The following is a 22,011-nucleotide window of genomic DNA, read 5'->3' on the forward strand; positions in this document are numbered from 1 at the left end:
AAGAAGAACCCATCATAGAAGCAGAGAATGAAAAGCTTGACCTCATCAAGCTTCAAGTAAAAGAAAGGGATGAAGAGCTAGCCAAGCTCAAGAAGGAGCTTGATCAATGCAAGAGGAAACACCATGAAGAAGTCATATCCATGACAAATCAGCTGAATGAAGCAAAGAAGCAGGAAGATGCCTTGACAAGTCAACTTGAACAAAGGCACATGAGAATGAATAAGCTTGTGGAAGAGATTGGACAATACAAGGTAGAGGTCTCCTCCCTTAAGTCCGAACTACAAGAAGCCAGGAAGCAGGCACAAGGAGCAGAAAAGAAAATGAAAAGCAGTCAAGCAAAAGATGAAGAAATCTCCAAAATGAAGACAGATATTATCTCCTTCAAAATAGTAGCAGCTGAAGCTACTCGTAGCAAGGAAGAAACTGAGGGACAACTAGCAAAGAAGAATAATGAGTGTGAAAAGTTAGAAGAAGAGATTGTCCTCCTCAGGAAGAAGGTTGAAGGGATGAACAAGATCATGAAGAGCTCTCAAGCTTTGGATGACATGCTCAGCTATCACAGATCTCCATTTGATAAATCAGGACTTGGGTATGTAGGTGAATCCTCAAACAAGGATGAGGATGCTTTAAGCAAAGGAGATGTGAAGAAGCCAGAAAGAAGTTGTGAAGCTCCTAGTTCCAGCAAAGGCAAGGAGAAAAATGAAGGCTGCAATAGAAGAGATCCTGCTCCAAGTAGAAAACCAGCTCCAAGAAGAAATGTAGCTGATGTCAAGAAGGCAAGAGGCAATGGTGATCATCAAAGGATCTCAAGGCAGCAAGGCTTCAGAAGTGCATCAAGGAAACCTCCATCTCACAGGTACCAAAGTTCATTTTATGGTTATTGTAATGCTTGCTCAAACTTTGGTCATATGGCAAAAGACTGTAGAGCATTTCATAGAGATAGATGTTATGGTGTCAGACAATCTCCAAGAAATAATTTTGCAAGAAGAAATCATGAGATCTTATTCATGAACAATGTAGAATGCTTTAAGTGTCATAACATTGGGCATATGGCACGAGATTGTAACTTGACATGGGCTCTTACACAAGCTAGACCCATGCAAAGGAAGAAAGTTACACAAGTATGGAGAAGGAAGGAAAGGCAATCTGAAAACCCCTTGAACTCCCCAACTGATCTAAATTTATTTTGAGAAGAGTCTGCCAAAAGAAGACAAGCACACATTAAAGGGGAGCTTGTAATTTTTGTTTGTTGAACTGTATTAACAGTCATTTGTTGATGGAGGATGTATTGCAGCGCAGCAGTTGCAAATGAAATCTTTGTTAATCCCTCTAAAAGGTAATATGCAGTAGTGATGAAATCAACAATGTTTTTGCTTTGTGTTTATGCAATATGCACAGAAATGCATAAAGAAGAAAAGATGGCAGCGCTGAAATGTAAAGAGCAGCAGCGCAAGAAGAAAAGTATGCAGAGCTTGGAGACCCTCACAGCAGTGGGAGGACAAAACATAAAACAGCAGTTTGAAATTTTTTTATGGAGTACATGCATTGAAATGCATAGCAATGGAATGTAGTTTTCCTTCTATGTAATATGAAAGAACATACTCACAGCAGAGTGAGTATAATACACAGCAGTGAAAAATGTAATGTTTTTCTTCATATGCAATGCAGCATGCAAAGAAATACATAAAGAAAAACAAGGACAACAGATTTTTAATGCACACTGGATGTATAAGAATGTGTGTGGCAGCAGAAGGCCAAAAGGAATTGCACAGTAGTGCATTGTGTAAAAAAAATGAAGACTAAGATTGTGTGAAGCAAGGGTGCATGAGAAAAGGCAGCAGCCTGTGTTATTTTTTTTGTGTGGAGAATGAAGTGCCAAGACTATGGGCACAGCAGTATGATGAAACAAAAGGCAGCGACAGTGCAAATTGCAGAAGCAACGCAGCAGCAAATAAAACCCAGGGATGACAGTCTATGGTTATGGGTATGGACAACAGTGAATATAAAAAAAAAAAATTGCAGCAGCAAGTGTATGGACAGCAGCAGCTTGAAGAAAAGTTTTCCCATTGTGAAGAAGGGAAGCACGCATAAGTGCGCAAGTAAAGAATTCTCACACAACAGTGTGAATGTGAGAAAGGGAAGGCACAACAATGCAGAGTTTGCAAAGAAATGTAAGTGAAGTGCAGCAACACAATAGCAAGTGTAGACACAGCAGTGTGGAGTAGACGCAGTAAAGAAGATGGCACAACAGTGCAGCAGAGAATATGCATCAGCATAAGAGAACATTGTAATGAGTTTGCACACACAGCAGTGCAATGATTGTTTGTTTTGGAACTGCATTTGAAGCAATCATTTGGTCAATCCCTCTATCAAGAGGATGATGCTTTTCAGCATAGTCATTGGTGAATCCCTCCGTGAGAGGAAGATGCTCTTTAGCATAGTTTGGTAAATCCCTCTGTCATGAGGAAGGTGCTCTTCAGCACATTGTAATGGTGAATCCCTCTGTCATGAGGAAGGTGCTCTTAAGCACAGTTTCAGGTGAATCCCTCTATTAAGAGGAAGACAACTTTGTTTGTTTATGAACTGCAGCAGAAGCAGTTAGTGAATCCCTCGATGAGAGGAAGTGCTTGGGTAAGATTGAATGCCCAGCAGTTGAAATTAAAGGGGAGTGTTGGAATGTTAATTTTAACTGCAGGCGGACAGGGACAGCGATGGCAGCCAACTCAGTCAGCACGCTGCATCCAAAACCACTGCAGTGAAACCACAAAACCGCCCAGAAGCATATCGCACCGCTATCAAACGAAAAGCAGTTTCCGTATATCGACCTCCGATGCGTTTTGGTGCAGGCACGTGGCTCTCGCCTGACGTAGGCAACTTTGACCCATCGGGAGGTAAAGCTCAGCAACAAGCTGCCTTCCGATATCAACCTCCATCGTCCGATCTGGTTGCGTATTCTCTGCCGTTGATCGATTGAAGCTGCTGCCCGCCTGCGTCAAATCAATGTTTGCGTGGAGTGAACGACTTTCTCCTGTTGACCGCCGTAGAAGAGTAATGGATTTTAATGCTTGACGCAGTTTTTTTGGTGAACGCCCTTTTAAATGGTTATGGGGCACTTTATGATTTTGTCATATGTACGTAGTTTTGGTGGAGTCCCATTAATATGGGTATGGGCGTAAATTTTTTTTATATGTTTTTATATATATATTATGTAAGCTCGCGCCCTCACATATAAGTGTTGTAATTTGTGTTGACCATATATTGAAAAACAAAGCAGTAGCGAAATGTAATATTGCAGTGTAAAAAAAATGGAAGGAACAGGGCAGCGAAAAAGAAGAAGAATGCACATCAGTGCATAAGGAGTTCAGCCTGTGTTTGTTGCACACCAGCGTATGTTTAATTTTGCACAAATTTTGTGTTGATATCTTTTGTGAAGAATATGAACAGCGCAGCAGCGAATATATATATTTTTATGTTATGTTGTTTTATTGGGTATGCAATGTAAAGCTGGGAGCAACGCAAAAGAAAAGAAGGGCTTGCTACAACAATGTAAAAAAAAGGGAACATGGAGTATTATAAAACAGAGATTGAAATGTAAATTGTTTTTTTTATGTTGTCCAAACGAAGTGAAGAAGACACATAATGTTTTGAGCTCCATATGTAAATTTATTTTACAGCAGTATGTGTAAAATATTTTTACAGCAGTATGTGTAAAAATAGTTTTACACTAGTAAAGTAAAAAGGGGTTTTACAGCAGTAAACCCAGCACAGTAATTTCTCAGGTGAAAAAGAGATTTGGTTGAATGTTGTTTTTGGAAAATCCCTCACAGTAAAAGAGGATGAAGTTTGTAACAGTTTTTTTTTAAAGCAATAGAAAATGTTTTTTATGGCTGTGTAATACTCTGTTCTGAGTAATTTTATTTAAAGGCTTCCCTGTGCATAAAGATCCTGAGGCAGAGAAACAGAGCATTACCTCTGTGGTATTTGCATGATTGGTTTTTGGTATTTTCCCACTGAAAAATACCCAACAATTCCGAGGGTGTTTAAATATTTTTAATAGTAGAAACAGATTCAGTACAATCAAAAATCCTTAAAGCATCTAAAATCTTGAAGTTTAACAATTATAGCTTGGTTTTCCAAAATTTTCTACCAATTATTCTCAAAATCCTAAATTTCCATTATTTTCTAGCTGAAATTGTGGCCTAGTTAGAATAGCATATCATTAACTGTTTTTGAAAATATGCTCTGAGCATTTACTAATATTAATAATTATGTTCATGTAATACTGTTAATCTAATTTACTTCTGAATTTGTTAATTAGAATATCTATAAACAATTAATTTGCAGTGTGGCTTGCGAAATGGTTCTCAACAATACCAGCTCATATCCACCAACCCCAATTATAAGAGTTACCTTATCGTGTTTTTTGTCTGCGTTGATTAAATCAAAATGCAAATCCCTGCTCAAGTACACATTCTATAAATAGCTTCGCTCTAAAATGTATGTCATAGGAATAATAGAATTGCATTTTGCAAATCGTTCTTCGTTTGGGAATATCACGAAGACCACTACAGTTAGAATTCTGATTACTCGGATGAAAGAGCTATAACACTTGATAATATTCACGCGAGTAAGCATTTTATACAGTCAACTTTCCATATTACAGGAATAAATGTACATGGTCACCTAACTAATGTCTACTTCCTCTCGGAAGCAATGAATAAGATAGACATATTGAATATCTTAGCTTTGATCAACTCTGAAAGAACACATCCAATTTGGATCACAGAAGGAGACTTTAATATGATAACAACACTGGAAGAAAAAAGAGGGGGCAAGGCCAAATTGGACAATGAAAGCATTCACTTCAAAAACTTCGTCCAAGATAATTATCTCATAGATATGTCATCCAATAATGGTATATACACATGGAATAACAAATGAGCACGTGCACATCAAATCGCCTCACGATTGGATCGGTTCCTGCTATTAGACAATGCGATCCACCTAGGTGGGGATTTCACGGCGTCGATCTTACCAATCTCAGGTTCAGATCATTGGCCTATCGCACTTCAATGGCAAAGGCCAGGTGACACCACTCGAAGGTCTTTTCGCTTCGAGGCTTTCTGGATGATGCACCCAGACTTTAACAATCTGATTCATGTGGTTTGGAAAAATTTTAAACCCCCGGGTGGTACAAAAATGTGTCAATTCCAGCAAAAACTCAAAAATCTCAAGAACAACATTAAATAATGGAATCAGAATACCTTTGGCAATATCTTCGAAGCACAACGTGGTCTAGATCAAGAAATGAAACGACTACAACAGAGAATCATCATGGAAGGACGTACTGAAGAAAAATCAAAGCTGGAAAAACACCTGCAAACACAACTATCCGAAAGAGCAAAGCAAGAAGAAATACTTTGGAAGCAAAAGTCAAGAATCAGATGGCTTAAAGAGGGCGAAAGAAACACAAAGTTCTTCCATCGCACTACTATCAAAAGAAGAATGCATCACAACATCACCGATATTCAAAATCCGCAGGGGGGTCGGTTCGAAAAACATGAGGACATTGAACAAGAGTTTCGTACTCTTTTTAAGAAGGTACACCAAGAACCTCAGATAGATAGACCATAGGCTATTGAGAAAATTATTAAGAATATTCCAAAGATCATAACTAAAGAACACAATCAGCTCCTCCTCAGGCCAATATCTTTACAAGAAGTGGAGAGTGCCATGAGACATCTCAAAGAAGGAAAAGTGCCTGGCCCCGATGGTTTTACTTCCAATTTTTTCCACAGATTTTGGGATCTTATCAAAGAAAAGGTCTGGCATGTCATTGAGGAATCCAGAACTAATAGATAGTTGCTCCCCTCTCTGAATGCAACCTTTATAGCTCTCATCCCTAAGGAAGACCATTCTTAGACTTTAGACAATTTCAGCACATTGCTCTATGTAATCTCATATACAAAATCATCTCCAAAGTTACTGCTTCCAGACTAAAACCTTTGCTTCCTCTACTCATATCACCCAAGCAATCAAGCTATGTGGAAGGAAGGCAAATCATGGATGGAATCATTCTCACTCACGAGATTATACACTCCTTAAAGCAATCCAAAAAAACAGGTATGCTCCTTAAAATCGACCTCTCCAAAGCTTTTGATAGTTTAAGCTGGAAATATATTCACAAAATGTTGATAGCCTTTGGCTTCTCCCCCCCAGGTCAGATGGGCCATGAGTCTTATATCATCTTCCTTTTTCTCCATTCTGATCAATGGGATCCCTTCCTCCCCATTTCGCCCCTCCAGAGGCATCCGGCAAGGAGATCCCCTCTCCCCTTTTCTGTTTGTCATAATGGTGGAAGGACTAGGAAGATGCATCAAGGAAGCTCTTCAAACCCAGCAACTAAGAGGACTTACTTTTCCCAACACCCCGGCCTTCACCCACCAACAATTCATGGATGATAATATGTTGTTTGGCCATCCCTCGGTCCACGAAGCTCTCAAATTAAAAACCATTTTGTCTGAATTTTCGGATGCCTCTGGAGCTTGCATTAACAAGACCAAATCCCAGATCTTTTTCTTTCATACCCCTGCTACAACCAAAGCCTCAATCGCTCGAATCTTGGGTTTTACAATAGCTGTTCTTCCCTCCAAATACCTGGGTGCTCCCATGACGGACTTAGCTTTAAAGCACTCATCTTGGAAATTACTTTTGGAAAAATTGGAAGCCCGTCTCTCTTCCTAGACTTACCAAGCGCTAAACATGGCAAGATGTCCTGTCCTAATAAAAGTCATGCTGAAATCCATGTCGCTCTACCTTTCTTCAGTTCTGGCAGCACCAAAATGGGTCCTCAAAGAAATTAAAAATCTTCAAAGAATTTTTTTGTGGGGAAACATAGGCCAAAAGAGAAAATGGGCCTGGGTAAAATGGGATACAATGTGCCTCCCAAAAACATACGGAGGTACTGGGCTTCGTGATCCTCATCATAGTAATGCAGTCATGGGAGCTCGCATCTGGTGGAAATGTATCTCGAAGCCGCATACTCCCTAGGCTATCCTTTGGACAACAAAATACACCAATAACCGACCAGTTGATGACTTAATTAGACTCACAGAAGTTGGATCAAGTTCTCTCATCTGGAATGCAGCTAAACAACACAAGGATTTAATTCAACACCACAACTTCTGGGAAATTACGAAAGCTAATAATGCGCGGTTTTGGGAATATTCATGGCAGCAAAGACCCAAGTTGAAGGCCCTGGTCGAACCTCAACAAATATAGGATTTGGAAGGGCAACAAATGGCAAAGGTAAGTCAATACTGGAACCCTACCCATGTTCAAGGATACAGGCAATGGATGAATTCTGATCACATCCTTAGGCAAGGCACTCAGCTCATCAAGGACAATCTGGAAACAGAGCTTTCAAATAGGAAAATTTGCTACTCTGATAAGAGGGATAAAATCAGATGGGGTTATGAGGTGAAAGGAACCTTCACTACACAAGAAGCTTACAATTTAACAATAAGAAATCAAATAGTCAAAGACCCACTATGGAAGAAGGTATGGGCCCCTACCATTTGGCCAAAAGTTTCCACTTTCCTCTGGTTGCTATGCCAAATAAAATTCTCACTTGGGACAATTTACAGAAAAGAAGCTTTCATGGGCCTTCTATGTGTCCCAACAGCAAACAGGCGGAAGAAACCACTGAGCACCTAATAAATTCCTACCCATTGGCGAATGGACTATGGGAAAAAGTTAGATTCAGATGCCAAAAATATGGATGAGTTAAGGAGAATATCTCTAACACTAAACGCGCTTACGCAAACAGTCCTTACAAAAGCAAACTGTTAAATGCTTTATGGAAACTTATCCCAGGACTCCTGATGTGCACTGTTTGGAAAGAAAGGAATCGACGCATCTTCAAGGACCAATCCTCCACTTTAGAAGTCCTACGGAATAATATAGGTCAAAACTTTCAAGAAAACTTGATGCTTCGAACTTGGTCTAAATAAGACTATCCCACCATTCCACAGGAACAGACTATCTGGGCAAACTGCAACCTTCAATGGAATCGTGTGCAAGCAAATCAGGGTAAAAATTCATCACAAGGAAAGACAGCAGACAGATGGACCCCTCTGCCACAGTATATGATACAAATTAACTTTGACGGAGTGTCTAAAGGTAATCCAGGCAAAGCAGGATATGGAGGAGTTTTTAGGGATCACAAGGGCATTCCACTTCTAATTTACATAGGCTCAATTGGCTGGGATATGAATAATTCAACAGAACTAGAAGGGATATGGCAAGGGCTTCTCCTTACACAACTCCATGATTTCTTCCCACTTATAATTGAATGGGATTCTTAGATTCTCATTAACATGATTAATCAGATCCTGCAAGGGACACCCTCATACAATGTTGGAAGCAGTTGGAGACTGGCAGAACGACTAGAGCTCATTGAACAATGGCTCTCAACCTACAGAACTGTAAACCTTAAACACTCTTGTAGGGATGGAAACAAAGTAGCAGATCTTATAGCTAACATTGGGGTAGACAGTGGAAGGACCTTTCATGCAGGCACACTTAATACAATGGCCACTACTTTTCAGCTACATGAATTCAATGAATTGGTGCAAATTGAAATGGTACAAGAAGAAGAAATGCACCCAGATGTGGGTGATTACCCAAGTCATTAAAATGATAAGATGGCAAGGCGGTGGACGGGCTGGCCACATGGCCCCCCTCCAACTTCCCCCATGCCAATCTGAATTACATTCAAGGCACCTTGTAGAAACCATTTAATGAATGCATAGGCTGAGACAGAACCAAATCACACATAACAATGGAGCCTGCAAACTACTCTGTTGTTCCTTCCCCCCCTGATTCATTATGTTTTTCCTTTGCAGGCTAGAGAGCCTAAGGTGCACACTGTAATAGGTAGTCGATGCTAGTTGTTAAGCTGCATTGACTTGGGCAATGGATTCCACCATTCCCACACCCGCCTCTGCAATCTAGCTTAGATCCACACTTCCTCTGTTAATTCCCCGCATCGTTCCTCTGTCAATTCCTCCACCATCCCTGCTGCTACTACCCTTGATTTCAACCCCACCATGGTTCGCCACTGTATGTGAAGTAGGAGAGGTGGCACTAGAGGCGGAAGCTCTCGCTCACCTGCAATGCCTAGCCCTGACTCAGTTTCCCCTGCTTCCTCAGTCGATAACCCCAATCCACCTAGTCTCACTGGGCGTTACCCAGACACCCACAACGAAAGAGGAAGAGCATGGCTCCATGGCACAGGAAGAGGAGATGCGGCGGTTCGCACTGCTAATTTCCCCCTACCTTTGCATCTTGTTCCCCATACCACGCAATTTCGATTTCGTAGCTCCCTGAATCGTCTAGTAATAATAGCCATTGTTTCAATTACTTTCACGTAAGAAATTAAGGCACCAGCTCCTCTGGTTGAACACAATGATGAGTTGAACAGAGCAGAACCAAGCAGCAAGAGCCGAGGCAACACTGGTGTTTAGAGAGAAGATGAAGATAGAGCCACCTTGCATGGTAAAGTAGTGGCTGGTAGTCAGCATGTTGAGGAGGGTAAGCACAGTAACACACAAACATCAGGTAGTCGCCGTGGAGACACGTCAGGAACGTGTGTGGGTGAATGAAGCATTGAGGGACACCATCCAACACATGGACGTGGTGCTTCAGACAAGAATGATGATTCGGACAAGTACGCATGTCCGACTGTGGAGGAACCAGCCCCAGACAATTGACAGCCAGGTGTCGAGTTTTCCAGGTGGATGTTTTGTCTTGTTGACTAGGCAGTTCTGGTTAAGTTTTTTTGTCTCCTAGTTAGGATTCTAATTTTTCTAAAATGTTTTTGCTGTGTTTTGATCAAACTGGTAACCCCTGTGTGGGCTATTTTTGGACTTATGCTTTCTTGGACTGGTTTCCCCTCTGTTGGGGCGGTCAAAGCTAATTAATCTGACTGTGTGATGAATGCTGCTCAGCTCCTCTAAGGCCGAGGCTCTCAGTAAATCCTTTTTTGCATCATATTAATAGATTAAACTTACTTAGAAAAAAAAGAATTCCGATTACTCCATTGGCATGTTTTCTTGTATTTGCTTGTGCATCTTCAGATGCAGGTGGAGGACTATCACTGAACTTTTATTACAAGAGTTGCCCCGTAGTTGTTTATAACATGGTGGAAAATGTTATTAGATAGTACATCTCTAAAGCCTTCATTCAAAACTTTATAGGGGCAGCGGAGAGGTTTTTGGCTCAGTTGCCGCTAAGTTAACTTCAGTTGCCGCAAGGATACCCCAACTACACAATGTCAACTTCAGTTGTGGCAAGGATATCAAAACTACATAGAGGCTTAATTGAAATTGAAATTTAAGGCACAAACACAAATGGTTGCGGTAAATCCACTCATGAAGGATTAAGACCACATCACAACATAACACACTTTTTATTATAATATAAAACATAGGAAAATACTTAATTGAAATTGAAATTTAAGGCACGGAAGCAAATGGCTGCCATAAATTTACTCATAAAGGTTTAAGATCACATCACAACATAACGTACTTTTGATTATAATATAAAACATAGGAAAATACATTAGCGTGATAAATTTGGAGGTTGCTGCTCCAAGTAAAACACAAAAGACTTATTATGATTTACCCTAACACACAGTAAAACACAGTAATTGTTGTTTTCACGTGCCCACCAATATTTTCTCCACAATTTTCTCCTCACTCTCCACGATTTTCTCATCACTACATCAAATACTTTCACCCTCTCAAAGACTTTCAACCTCTCTCTCTATGACTCTCCTCAACCTACAAATTTCACATTAATACATGACAGGGAAAACCATTAAGACACGGTGTGGGAGATTATACAAAATGAGGGTTTCTCTAAACTTGTAGAGGTTGCGGATTGCAACTAAGAGTTGTGCAGTAAATGCTTGAATATACATTTTACCAAATATGTACAAGGTGCTTTAACTATCTGATGTGAGTAAATGCTTGAATATACATTTTAGTACGAGGTGCTTTAACTATTTGATGTGTTTCAGAATGGTCATTGTTGTACTTCTGTTCAAAACTTCAGTTGTTCTGCCTATAAACAAAATTGTAACCTGCAAAAGTTGACTGAGCAAGTATGGTAGTTGTCAATGTGTTTAAGGCAGTGGTTGAGATTAATATTTCCAACACCCCCATTAAATAACAACTTCTTCCATTGACAATTCTCAAATAATCTTTGAGATAAACAAAATTTTCACATGCCAATGGCTTTGTTAAAATAGCAGCAAATTGTTCATGTGACCTTCAGTGCTCCAACACAATTTCATCATTGTTAATCAACTCTCTGATAAAATGATATTTGGCATTAATATAACTGGTCCTCTTATGAAAGATAAAATTCTTAGAAAATGCAATTGTGGATGTGTTGTTGCAGAAAATAGTTGTCATTCCCTCTTGGTTGTAGCGAAGATCCCTCAACATCCTTCTCATCCAAATTGCCTGACAGCCTGTTGTTGTTGCGGCGACATATTCGGCTTCTACTGTTGACAATGAAACTATCATTTGCTTATTGGAAGCCCATGAAATGGCTCTATAACCCGAATGAAAAACATATCCTAACATGCTCTTTCTATCATTGAAACTTCCTTCCCAATCACTATTAGGATAACCAACTAGCCTAAAATCACTTGTTGCGGTGTACAAAATGCCATACTATTTTGTCCCATTTACATACCTTAAAATCCTTTTCTCTTATTGCTAATGGGTTTCCTTGGGTGTCTCCATGAGCCTCGACACAAAACTCACTACATACATTATATATAGCATAGTGGTGGTCAAATACATCAAACCACCTATCATACTTTTGTATAATGTCGAATTGACATTCCTGCTGCAAACTTCTTTTCTCAACTTCAACCCCATGACAGTTGGAGTTGGTGCGGGCTTCTTGTTCTGCATTTTAAACCTCTCCAAAATGTTCGCTACATACTTTGCTTGAGAGATAAAAATGTCATTTTCTATTTGCTTCACTTCTATTCCCAAAAACTACCTTAACAACCCCAAGTCAGTGATTTCAAATTCACTCTTCATGACTTCTTTGAAATCAACGATGAGGAAATCATCACTGCCTGTAAAAATTAAATCATCTACATATAAGACAACAATAAGAATGTTATCGTCCCTCTCTTTGATGCAGAGAATAGGCCCACCGTAACATTTGTCAAAACCACTGTCCAACAAGTAAGTGTTTATTTTGCTATACCATGCACGCGGTGCTTGCTTCAGCCCATAAAGAGCTTTCCTCAACTGATACACTTTGTCTTCTTGGCCTTCTACCTCATAACCAGGTGGTTGTGAAACATAAACTTCCTCCTTCAGGACTCCATTCAATAATGTTGATTTTACGTCCATTTTATACACTTTCCATTTATGTTGTGCGACAATCACCACAATTGTGCGCACCGTCTCCATCCTTGCGACTGGCGGAAACATCTCCGCATAATCTCTTCCATGCCGCTGCTTGTATCCTTTGAACACTAGCCTTTCTTTATTTCTTTCAATCTTCCCATCAAAATTTCCCTTGGTCTTATAGATCCACTTCACTCCAATGACTTCTTTTCCTTGCAGAAGGTTCACTAACTCCCATGTGTCATTCTTTTCTATTGCTTCTATTTCTTCCTCGAATGTCACAACCAAGTTTTCTTCTTTGAATGCATCCTCAAAATGGATTGTGTCATATACATGACAAAACAATGCAAATAAGGAATTCATACCAGCGCTACTATCAACTTCATCTTGTTGATAAATCTCATTTAAATTTCTAAATTTTGGTCTTCTTATGCTTGTTGAAGATGGGCTTGACATGCCACTTGGTGTTTCTCTTTGTGGCACACTTAGAGAATCACTTGCTTGATTGCGGAATGTTTTCCTAATATTTGTTGACGATGTTACTTGCTGCCAACTTTTTTGTGCTTGAATAAGAGTAAAGGGAGTCACTGTTGAGGAATTACTTCTTGTTGTTAATTCCTCTTTGTCCTCATGTGGTATACATGCTTTGACATTTACTGTCTTCTCTAAAATTCCATCCCATGCTTCCTCTTCTATGAATTGCACATCTCTGCTGGGTATGACCTTCTTGATTGATGGATCGTAGAGCTTGTATGCTTTGGATTCATCACTATATCCAACAAATATGCATTTTTCCCCCTTGTTGTCCAAATTCTTCCTCAACTCATCTGAGACATGTGCATATGTCACACATCCATAGACTCTCATGTGAGTGACATTATGCTTTCTTCCACTCCATGCCTCTTCAGGAAGTACATTCTGGATGCTTTTGGTTGGACATCTATTCAAGATATATGTTGCACAAGCGACATCTTCAGCCTAATAATCATTTGGAAAGTTCTTTGCCTTCAACATACTCCTTCCCATTTCCATAATGTTCCTATTCTTCCTTTCCACTACACCATTTTGTTGAGGTGTATACCTTGTTGTAAATTGCTTGTGAATTGCTCCCTGCAAAATCGAAGGAAGTCATTTGAAATGTATTCACCACCTCTATCAGTCCTCAAGACTTTGATGTAGTGTCTACGTTGCTTTTCAACAAGAGCCTTGTATTGGCAAAAGAACTCAAACACTTCACTTTTCTGTTTTAGGAGATAGACTCATGTCTTCCTTATGTAGTCATCTATGAAGGTCAATAAATAGTGGCTACCACCAATTGATGGTGTTTGCATTGGTCCACATAAATCTGAATGGACAATCTCCAAAGGTGCTTTTTCCATTACTTACTTTCCTATTGGAAATGTCTCTCTACGTTTCTTTCCCAAGATACATCCTTCACATAGGCTGTCTAGCTCTTCTATGAGTGGCAATCCCTTCACCATGCCTTTTCTATGCAGCAAATTCAAACCTCCAAAGTTGAGATGTCCAAATATCAAATGCCATAACCAATTTTCATCTTTGACCTTTGCTTGATAGTTCACCTGCATAACAGTTGCATATTTTTTTCCATCCTCTTGTGAGGTCATTGATAGTTGTGCTTGTGCACCTTCTTCCTTCAAATTCAATCTTATATTTAGGGGAAACATTCTATTGTTTGTCATTTGAACCTTTGCAATCAGCTGCCTCCTTGGAGGCCTATCCAAAATTTGCACTCATCATCTTTGAAAAAGACATTGTAGCCCTTTTTCATGAGTTCTTCAATGCTTATGAGGTTATGCTTCAAACCGGGGACAAAGTAAACATCTGAGATGTATTTCTTCTCCCCCTTTTTTGTTAAGATATTAATTCTTCCTTTGCCCATGACAGAGACTTTGTTATCAGTCCCTAATGTCATTTTAGATTTTACATTTTCATCTAGATTGGAAAACATTTCTATGTTCCCTGACATGTGGTTGCTACACTCTGAATCTAGATACCATATCACTTTGTTTTTCTTGCGCTACATTACAAGCTAAAAACATGCTATCATGGTTCTGATTTTCTTTTTCAAAATTTACCCTTGGTTTGTTACTAATGTCATATTTCTTCTATCTACATTCATTTGCATAATGACCATACTTCTTACAGTAATGATGTTGGACTTGAGATTTATCATACCTCTAACCTTGTGCTTAATTTTGGCTTGGGACTTGACTTGGATTTTTATTTCTTCCCCTTCTAGTTGGGCTTGAAGGGCTACTTCTTCCACCTCTGTGTGGGCTTCTTCCTCTTCCTCTAGCATATGATCTTCCTCTACCTAGACCTTGACCAAATGAAACTTGTGTCTTGAAGGCATCCTTCAATGAGGAGCTTGTTTCTCTATTCAGTCTATGTTCATGAGAAAGCATTGATGCATGAAGCTCATCCACTGAGAAATGTGAGAGATCCTTTGTCTCTTTTATGGCCACAACAATGGCATCAAACCTTGCTGGCAGGCTTCTCAAAACTTTCTCAAATCTTCTCCTTTCCTCAAGTGTCTCACCTGAGACCTGATTTGAGTAACCAATCCAATTACATGTGTAAAAAATGAGTCTACATTCTCATACTCTTTCATACAAAGTGTTTCAAAATCTCTTCTCAACATTTGTAGTTTTGTTGTCTTGACTTTTGCCATGCCTTGGTACTCTATCTGGAGGGTGTCCCATGCTTGCCTGGACTTCGTTGCTACTGCAACCCTTGGGAAAATACTTTCATGAATTGCTTGAGAAATTTCGAGGAGGGATTCTTCATCCTTCTTCTTGTTGTCCCTCAAAAAATCCCTTTCTATTTGAAACAAGGCATTGTATGTTGCCACATCTACTGGTACTTGAAAACCATTCTCCACCAAATCCCAAATGTATTGAGAAGAAAATAGGGCCTTCATTGTAATAGCCCAATAATCATAATTTTTGCCCTTAAAATGAGGTATCTGAGGATTAGTCAAGCTTTTACTTGATGTTTCCATTTCTGAGTTAAAAATAGAAATAAAAAAAATCTACCTGCTGGTAAATACACTTCAAAAATATGCCCTCAAAATGATTTTAATTGCTAGTACAAAACATGTGTTTTTACACTAACAAAGTTTAACCTACTCTAATACCATGTTAGAAAAAATTTACAGGGATAGAGGACAGGAGTCTTGCTCAGAAATCAGTGCCAGTAAAGTCAACTTCAGATGCGGCAAGGATATTGCAACTACATAAAGGATTAATTGAAATTGAAATTTAACGCACAACAAAAATAGAGTAAAAGCAAATGGTTGTTGTAAATCTACTCATGAAGTTTTAAGATGACATGGCAACATAACATAGTTTTGATTATAATATAAAACATAGGAAAATACATTAGCGTGATAAATTTGGAGGTTGTTGCTCCAAGTAAAACACAAAAGACTTACTACGATTTACCCTTCACGAGGGGGTTACAGAGTAACACACAGTAAAACACAGTAACTATTGTTTTCACACGCCCACTAATATTTTCTCCACGATTTTCTCCTCAGTACCTCACATACTTTCACTCTCTCTCTCTCTCTCATATAGAAATGACTCTTTACATTCATATTCATCTCAACATACATTTGATATTAATACATGATAGAGAAAATCATTAAGACACGGGATGTGAGATTATACAAAATGAGGGTTTCTATGAACTTACAAAGGTTGTAGAATGCAACTAAGAGTTGTGTAGTAAATGCTTGAATATACATTTTACCAACTATGTATTAGGTTCTTTAACTATGTGATGTGTTGTGGAATGATCAACATTGTACTTCTATTCAGAACTTCAGTCCTTTCGCCTGCAAACAAAATTGCAACCTGCAAAAGTTGACTAGGCAAGTATGGTGGTTGTCAGTGTGTTTAAGGCAATGGTTGAGATTAATATTTCCAACACTCTAGCTACTCCTCTTCACATTATGCACTTTCAAGACTGCTTAAATTTTCACCCCTATTTAAGGGTTTATTTAAGTACTTATAATGGTGGCATTGAACAAGCATAGCATTTATAACCTCTTTGTGGATAAGTAAAATACATATGCTTAACTAGATGAAGGGTTGCGATGGATCAGTGCTCTTGAATTTAACAAAATCAACAAAAAAGGACGCAATTCCAAATCTAAGTCCAAGAGGATTCCAAGTCATCAATGTTGGAAGTAATGCTTCCATGTGTTGTTGTGAGTTCTAACCCCAAGAATCAATCTTGAAGAGTTTGTTTTCTATGTATGAGTTGTAGTCATGATCTAAATGTGAAGTAATGCTTCCATGTGTTGTTGTGATTTGTCACTCCAAGCGTCAATCTAAAAGAGGTTGTTTCCTTTGTATGAGTTGTAGTCTTGATCTAAATGTGCCGAAGTGAGTGATTTATGTCTTATATATTTGTAACTGTAGTGATCAATAAAGACAACAAAGTGTGATTCATGTTGTGTGTAATCGCTCTCTCCAATTTTCCTAACATGGTATTTGAGTTTGTTCTAGTTTGACTCTGTCAAGGTAGTGCTAGGAAGATGTGAGAGAGTCTTGAGTTATTGTTATGTAAATAGATTAGGGTAGAAGAATTTGTTGTGGAGTGCTTGTTGTGAATATTCTTTTTCTTGGGTGTATGATTGCATCGGCTTTGTTGAAGAGTTATGTTGTAGTAGTTTTAGAGATATTTTTGCACTACATTCTAGTTCTATCTTTACAGTAAATGTATTCAATGGAATATTCAATACAAGCATGTGGCTCAAGACATTGAAATAAATATACTAGTGAATCAAAAATCCTTTTGGATGTGGGAAAGGAAGGGCATGGAGAGCCAGTTTCCAATGGATACATATATGAGCTGCCTAGATAGTCAAATTTGGGGTTGGAGCTTGAAATCGAACCATGAAATCTGCAGTTGATCTATCACTACCCATAATGTCAAGGGGTCACAAGGAAATCATTTGCAAATATATTTTTGCCCATGGAAAAGATCACTGCCAATTGCAAGTGGTGAAATCTAGAAGGAATTCTCATGTAAAAAAGAGATCGATGTCTTCCAAATCTAGACCTTACAAACCAAATGTTGCAATAAGTTTGGGCAACACACGCCTAGAGAAAAATCCTAGTTGCGAGTGATCACTGGCCTATGGTCACCTAATAATTACAATGAAGAAAAAGGAGGCACTGTCGCCTGACATATGCAGATTCTTGTAGCTGGAAGTCACAGATTGGGAAAGATGGGATTTTTAAATGAAGTTGTAGACTTTGTCGCATGTATAGTGAAGGTTCAAGCCATGTAGATATTGTCCCACTACTATTAAAATTCAAATACTCATGCTGTTGGCCATCAATAAAAGGGTGCAAGATCAAATTTTTCACTGGACAAGGAAAGGTGTATCAGCTGGTATTGTGTATTTGTTAGTGTGTATTATCAATTTTTTTTAATATGGTATCTTCACCCCTTAAAAAAAATGGTCTCTCACCACACTGTTTTCCACAAAACGTCATGCTGTCAGCAAACACATATATGTGCAGAGCCAAGTGTTCATTTTCTAGCTTTGCGGAGATCTTCTGATTCAAAAAGCATTTCTGATCGGAAATCTTCAATCTTTGGGTGACTTTTTGTCCAAGATATGTTTTGAAGAATTTGTGTGTGAAAAGATAATAAATAGATAAACAAAACAAAAAAATTGGTTGTTTTGAGTGAAAGTTATATTTACAACAATCAAATGATGTAGAACCACAAAGAACAGGCTGTGTTTCAGGAGCATTAATCATAGGTTGTTCTTAATAAGGTCAATCTGTTGTGACCCATCATGCTCCGGGAGCGTCAATACAGGTTATTTTATACAAGGTCAAGTTGTAGAATTATCCACGGAAGACATCTTTTACCCAAAATGCTATCATAGATAATTGGTGAATATAGCATAAGGCCATATATTCAACATATGGTGGTCGTTCCATAGGATGCTTTAGTATGGAGATTGACTCATTGTGCTTCAGGAGGTTGAGAAGCCTAAATTCTACAAAGTATGTCAACGATGGTTTGAAGTGGTAATGTCTTAAATGGATCAAGTCGGAAGCTTGAAAGTGTTGTGAAGAAAAGAGTGGAAACTGTGAGATTTCAAAGTGGATATGAGTGCTAGTGATAACCATATCAGAGAAAAATGACAAAGATTCATTTATTATTGTAATATGTGTCTTCAATGTTTTCCATGTAAGCATTAAGGGAGGGGCTTGGAAATAATGCTTCCATGTCTTGTTGTGAGTTGTCATTGTGAGTTACCAAGCGTCAATCTAGAAGTTATCATTTCCTGTGTATGAGTTGTATTCATGATCTAAATGTGTCGAAGTTAGTAATTTATGTATTATATATTTATACCATAGGCGTCTTCGCTATTGTTATTAGCCGCTTTAATCTTTGTGCTAATTAAGTTTTTTGATCGGATGGTCTATACTGAAAGATGTCGGTATATTCGCGTCGTTGCCACTCTATCAATGAATGAAATTGAAAATGATAACTTCTTTTCATATGTAAACCATCTGTTTAAACCTTGTTTAAAATAATTTTTTACCAAATCATGATTAAAAATTATATGTTCCTCGTATTTATCTCCATGTATTGGGATTAGAGAAAATGACGTTAAAAATTTAATTTCAAATATCACTAAGAAAGAAATGTCCATTTACATTCTGAAACATTTGCATGCTAAAATGTGGAGGAATATCTAGCAACGTGGAGGAATATATGGAAAGTTTTCTTCGCTGAGCATTTCAAATTGTCATTAAATATTTATTGTACTTTCTATTCATCACCATGTCGTTGTCAAATTCTGATTAAAAGTTAAAACCTTTCACATTCTCTAACAATTTTGTCCAGTTCATTAAGTAAGTGGTGTGTAATCACTTTGGCCTCCAAGGTATGCCCACTTGGAAAAACATTCAAGTAAAATGAATTAAAAGTTTGTCTTGTAATTAATGAGAAAAAATAAAAATTAAATTAAAATTAAACAATATGGATTGTAACACCCTCCACTCCATCTAATGGATTGTAACTTGCATTGTAACCAAAATGGACTTGGATTGTAACACCCTCCACTCCATCTAATGGATTGTAACGTGCATTTTAACCAAATCGACTACATATATTGTTAAACTAACTAGCTATAACCAAATATGGATTGTAACACCTGCCACTCTATACAATCCTCTATTTTAACCGACACCACTCAATATATTATGGATTGTAACGCCTGCCACTCTATACAATCGTCACAATCCATATATTGTTAAATTAATTTGTTACTAGGGCTATTATGTTTTATTAGTTGGATTGTAACGAATGGATTGATGGATGATGGTTTATGAGTTGAATTGTATACTTATTGGGGATATTATGTTTTATGATTTATTAGTTGGATTGTAACCTCGATTCAACCACTCCATCTAGGATTGGAATTGTTGAAGCCAAGCCATACGCAATTAAGTTGGGGATATTATGTTTTATGATTTATTAGTTGGATTGTAACCTCGATTCAACCACTCCATCTAGGATTGGAATTGTTGAAGCCAAGCCATATGCAATTAAGTTAGGTCAAATTCCTGGAACGGTCCCTAGAAATATTTGAAGGGGTTTCTGTTTGCTTCTATCTTCTAAGAAAGGTGAATAATGCATTGTTCTGCAATTATTTTCCAAATAAGTATTCTATTTAAAATATTTTTTTAATATATAGTTTTCTCTGAGGTTGAAATGTCAGTTTAGCCATAATTTTTGGAAATCTGGATTACAACTATCAAGCTTCAATGTTTTGGATACTTCAAGGGTTCTTGATAGTGTCGAATTCATTTCCACTATGAAAAAAAATGATTCCAACACTCCCACAATCAAATTTTGAAAAATTTAAGCGACAAATTTAGATCACACTAACAAGTTTTGCCCTGTAAAATCTGGAACAAGACGTGTATCATGCCTAACCCTGCTGATTTCTAACAATACCCTTAACTATTCCCCTTTTTTTTCTAAGATCGCGCCCAAATATTGATATTGGGATCTGATGAAGATACCTACAACAGTTCAAGGTCGGAATGCATTAGGTTTGAAAAGCATATAATCATGACCTGAGAGTGATCCGCAGAAATTGAGGATTTATATAGAAAATTAGAATCAATCTCGGCGTGCAATATTGACCCTTAAAACATGTTCAGGTCACCTTTAAAAGATGGATGGATTGAGTTGTTACCGTAAACACCGACTACAAACTAAATATACAAGAAACATCAACGTGTACACCCGATTCGAAAATATTCTTACCATATAAATTACAGTAACAATGAAAAGCAAATTGATAGTCAACGAAAATGTAATGGTTGAGTTGTCCTGCTTTTTCACAAGGATTCCATGATTTTAATGTTGATACGGTGGTTTATCTCGTAAATGACGGTACTTCTATAATAATTTGTACTCTGGTATGGCGTGAATCGTGATGTAGTACAAATATTAAATATTTATGTTTGAAAATAATAAAAATGAGTTGGGATTTGGTCGCACTTTGACCTGAAGTCATATTATATTTTCTAAATTATAATAAATAATTAATCGATATATACTTTAATAAATTTTTGAAATAATGGTTATTAGTTTATTAATTATTTAAAAGAACGGTTGTTTGTCTGTTTAATAATTACCACGGTAATGAAGTATATTTATGTAAGTTTGAAATAATGATTTTTAGTTTAATAATTATTTGAAAAATTAATTGTTTGTTTATTTAATAATTACTACTGTAATGAAATATCTTATGTAAGATATTTATGTAACCATATTGTTTCTCTTTGAATTAATACAAGAGTATTGCCTTTTGAACAAGTTTAGTCCCGTAAGACACATTCGATTTTCCTCCATATTTCATGGTGCCTCCAACTCTATTTAGTTTTATTTATATATATATAATTTGGCATATTAATTATCTATGTAAAAAAACATTATCCAAATTTTATTAGTCACTGATCTTATTCAGCACATTTCACCCTGTATTTCACCCTGCAAATTGTGTTAGAAGGATGAAAATAATATATTATATTAAGAACAGACAAATAGTGAAAAAAAAATAAGGTAGAATTGTCATCAACCCTACAAACAAATTGTGGACCAGACATTGTGATATTTGGTAGTTCAAAATCTATCCTAAAAATCACAAGAACATTCTCATGGTGAAAATTAAACATTAGTTTTAAAATTTCTGGACCACTAAATTTTACGAATAAAATATTTTAAACTTATAATTTTCACAAATATCAAGTAAATTTTCAATAAAAAAAACATAACTAATTAAAAAAAACAAAAATAATTAAGACTCCAGCAAATAAAAAATACAAGATAAGGAGGTGAGCAATCCCTGTGGCAGAGAACTGCTTGACTTTGGGACGGTTGCGCAGGCCGGCGCACTCCGGGGAGCTGGTGTAATTTCTTCACTTTTCGTTGTTATAAGTGTATAACTAAGAAAGATCATTGGCTTACTTTTTTTCCTTAGTCTTTGTTTTTCTTTTTT

This window comes from Pinus tabuliformis, chromosome 7, assembly GCF_031772625.1.
Source record: "Pinus tabuliformis cultivar Carrire ecotype Pingquan chromosome 7, CPIR1, whole genome shotgun sequence".
Lineage (NCBI taxonomy): Eukaryota > Viridiplantae > Streptophyta > Pinopsida > Pinales > Pinaceae > Pinus > Pinus tabuliformis.